This window comes from Adiantum capillus-veneris, chromosome 28 (genome assembly GCF_014529385.1).
Source record: "Adiantum capillus-veneris isolate H3 chromosome 28, ASM1452938v2, whole genome shotgun sequence".
NCBI classification, from domain to species: domain Eukaryota; kingdom Viridiplantae; phylum Streptophyta; class Polypodiopsida; order Polypodiales; family Pteridaceae; genus Adiantum; species Adiantum capillus-veneris.
The window spans coordinates 133069488-133074166 of NC_140958.1; positions in this window are offsets into that span (position 1 = coordinate 133069488).

A 4679-nucleotide genomic window follows, 5' to 3' on the forward strand; every position below is an offset into this window, starting at 1 on the left:
ATAGATTCCGTGACAAAAAGGGAAACCACTATCTGATAGTTAGTAACCCTGAGGATTACAATAGATATGGAGATAACGTGGCAAAAGAAAAAATGGTTTCAGAAACTCAAGAACCACCTCCAAACATTGATCGACCTGGAGCGCTTTTTATGTATGATAAGAAAAGAACCAGGGTCTCAACCTATAATCAAAATGTGGGAATTTACAAGCATGACAGAGAGGGAATAGTCTCTTAATTTCAATGCAAAGAACCCTATCCAAACGAATTAAGCAAAGACAAGGTTCTTCACTTAATCTCTTATGAAATTGCTATGGGGAAGGATATTGTTTTTGTTGATAGGTACGGGCAAGAATACAAATGTATTCTCCCAGAGGAGGTAGAAAAGGCAATAGTTCTAGGAGCATTAACATATGCCCCCGAAGAAATGCCAAGAGCCACCTACACCCCTAGCAAGTCAAAAAATCCCTTTTCAGAAGAGTATGACGCAACCTCACATTCTACCCAACAACAGGCATTCAGCAACCAGCCAACCAGCAACCCAACCATCATTGCAGGCATGGCTTCGACAGAGTGCAACATTAGAACAAGGCCAAAACCGAGATGGTTATCAAGCCGCACGAGGGCTAAGGGATTTACAAGAACCACCACTCTATTCACGGTATCAAGGCAAGATCAAGCCAAAAACTCAAGGGTCAATAGAGCCTGGAAGACCACCCATAGAGCGAGTTCAAAGAGATGAACCATCTCTTGCAAGAACCGTAATAAATTATGGCTTAGGAGCACCACTGGGAGAGGAACCCACTTACTACCGAAGTCCAAAGGAGGTATATTGATTAGGACAAGGAGATACAATGATGAGATTTGTATACAATCATAGAATTAGACCTTCTCAAGTGCAAAAATGGGTAAACAAGAAATACACGGGATACAGAGATCCTAGGGATCATGTAGCAGCCTTTGTGCGTGTAAAGTTGAAGAGGTGTTAGACTTCCCTACCCAATTTGCAGGGTTTGGACTAACCCTAGAGGATGACATTGCTACTTGGTTTGACTCTGTGGAGCGTAGAGACTTTGAGTCTATGGAGAAGGTGTTCGACGAGTTTATTGAGGAATTCTCACAAAGGGGAATAGCTCATAATATAGTGTCACAAATCCATAAATTCAAACAGAAAGACGGGGAATCTGTGCGAAAGGCAGCCCTACGACTAAAAACATATGTTAAGTTCTGCCCTGTGGAGAACTGCCAACTCAGTCCACACTTATATTTATATTTATACAAGGACTGAGGAATGCAGATCTCCAAAAGGACTTACATGTGAAGAGTAGCACGACATTGAACGAGTTAACTAAGGAGGCTCTTTACCTTGTAGACAATTGTGCGATCTACAAAGAGGGTGAATTCAAGGATCTTGATGATGATTCATCCTCGCAACAAAGTGGAAGCTTGTAGAGGAAGTTCTAAAAAAGATTAACCTGTACGCCAAACCTCAAGCTAAACAACCCAAGTGGTGTGCTATTGAACAAAAATGGACAAACCATGGGACGGAGGAAAGTTATTATAACAAGGGGTATGTGAGAGAGAGACCTTACGCTCCCCAAGCTCAGGTAGCATCTCCTCAACTTCCACCGATGCCTAGGTATCAAGCAGGCAACCTACCAGGACCTAAAGGTGTAGAAAGACCACAACCCATGTTGGGGCAGCAACCACCCCTACGAGGATTACGACCAGTCGGCATAAGATACACACTAACAGTAACCGAATCAGAAGAGAAGGCTTTGGTGCCTATGCACGCATATTACAAAGATCCCAATGGATATGCTCCAAATCCTACCTATTATCCACCGAAAGAACCCCCCACGCCAGAACCATGGAGCATGATAGGAAGTGCAGGACCACCAACAGCTGCACAGGCACCAAGAGAAGGAAGATATAGCTTGGATGAACAAACATTGTTGTTCATAGCCAACGGAGGCATGGGTGGGTAGAGACATGCATACCAACAAAGAGGAGCTCAAGGAGCACCTCAACAGCCTAAGGGACCCTGCTACAAGTGTGGTGGATACCATTGGCTAAGAGACTCCCCTCATGATGAAATCATTAGAGTCAACGCATATTGCACCGAGTGTGGAGTTACTCATTTGATTCCGGATTGCCCTTAGAACCCGAGCAAAGGAGCAAAAACTACCTTGAACCTGCTGGAAGCAGTGCTTTCTAGTGGAGGGTCAGAAAACGAGACGATAATACCTATTCAGGCAGTGACACGAGCCCAAGCTCAAAGAATGACAAATGAACCCATAATTGAAGAGCCAAAAACCGATGCCCCAAGTTCAGAAAGGAAAAATCAGAGAAGCACTTGGAAAGCTAGAAAGGCGCGTATGAAAGCAAGGAGAGAACGAGAGCAAACGGCTCTATCCGAGGAGTTAAAACACACAAAGGATAGATTAGAGCAGTTAGAGGATCTAACCAACCTAAGCTCACACACTGCGGCAACCATAGCACCCAAGGAAATAGCAGAACCCAAAAGTGCAGGATCAGGAGGATCAGTGTTGGCAGAAAAGTTACATGAGCAGTTAGATGCACTTTTGAAAGCTTACGAAGCCAGACTCAAAAACAATTAAACCCAAGAGCAAAGATGGATGACTTATCCATATGCTGAGATAGAAAAACAGAGGTTGGAAATGTGTAGAAAGATGATTGAAACAGCTCAATCTTTGATAGAAAACCTGCTTGGTAAACCTGCAAGTTGGCATGAAGTACCAGCTCCAACCCCTATCAAACCAACTTTAGAGAAACAAGTAGACACGAAGGAGAGACTCACGAATGCCTCTGAGTCTAGGAGAGAGCCTATCACAGTGCCAAACACAACAGATGAAGCAAGTGAGGGGTTCCAGCCTAAAACATTGGTAGAAGTGGGTAAGGATTGTAATGGTCTAGATGACCTGTGGAACCAAATCCGTGATGCCAACGAAGCTAACAGGGTGAGTTACCACATGAATAGCACAAGAAAATAGAAAGATGAGATCTTACCTCCTATTGAATAATTTGAGGTAAGATCACAAATGAGCTTTGATATGCATTCACAAGGGGGAGACCAGGGATCAATTAGTTCGGGGCACAGCCAACCAGACTCACTAAAAACTCTACCCTCTTACTTAGAAGAGTATGAAGCCAAGTCTGAGGTGAGATCAATCCCCTCTCAAAGAATTTCTTCTAACAAAGTAATGGATTCACAAGGTTTGATTGAGTTATTGTCCACCCCTGTGGCATGCACAATCACATTAGTCAAACTCCTAAGGTTACGACTAAACATGTGGACCACGGTAGGCAAATGCTTAGAAAAATTTGGAGTGAAAGATCGCACCTCGAAGCTTCAAGAAGGGATCGGAGAATTGGACATGCCTCAACTAAACTTAAGGCCAGTACCTTTAAACAAGGTTGGAGAATATTGCGAGGGAGAAGATGGAAACACCACGCTACTAGTAGAATTCCAAGGAGTAGTTTCCAAAGCTATTCTAAACAGTGGAGCAGGAGTCACTATTGCCACTAAGGAAATCTGGAAAAAATGGGGAAAATCGGCCTTGAGAGCTACCAGAATGAAATTGCAATTGGCAGACGGGTTCATGGAAAAGCCTTTAGGACTTTTAGAAAAAGTAATTGTCACCTCGTGTAGAATCGAGTATGAGCATATGTTTGCAATAGTCGATTTTGACAAATAGAACAATTACGAGATCATCTTGGGAAGACCATTCATGCGACAATTAAAGATGGTCCAGGATTGGGGTTACGACCACATATACCCCAAACATGGCAAGACTACAACCAAAATTCACTTAAAAGACCATAGTTACAAAGATGTGAACCAGACACCAGTGGAAGAGTTTCATTCAGCTACATTGGCAGGGTTAGAACTCCCAGCATGGTTAGGGCAACAAAAATAGCTATGGATGTGCGGAGCTTCACATTGTGGGAGCTTAAAAAGAGAGGAATGCGTCTTAGAAAGAGCGATTGAGGACAAGGATTATATTCCGAAACCTTTTCCTAAAGATGCCTTGGAACCTCTAGAATGGGAACACATACTAGCAACATTGGATGTCTGTACCATTACAGATATCCCAACGACAAAATTTTGCGATAAGGATGGCTATGATGTGCTACCCTATTACATGGTAAGCCTTATACGAGGAGGATATGAGAATGTAGAACCAACAGAACAAGAAGAGTTTTATAACTCCTCTGAGCATCTAGAGATAAATAACGATGCAGATAACAAGTGTTCAGACAACTCAAGCGAGCGTGGGGAGAAAATAGAGAATGACAAGTTTTATGATTTTGCCAATCAGCACCCTAGACGCCAGGAACGCTATAGGAAAAACGAGCAGAAAAAAAATAAGAGAGAACCTGATGTCCCGAGGATAAAAGATAAAACTCACTATCTAATGCTTGTCAAGGCAGAGGATTGTGTAAAAGATCAAATATCAGGCAGATTCTCAAAAGTTCGAAGGGAACGAATGCAAGAAGAAATAAAACAAATACGGAAAGCTAAAACAGAAACAAAATAAAAAAAATCTCAGAAATCAAAACAAGAAAAAACAAAAGACCCAGAGTGGACCAAACTGGAGCGTAAAAAGAAATATCAAGAACAGAAACGGTCATTACGAGAGGTATGGACGACTGAGGG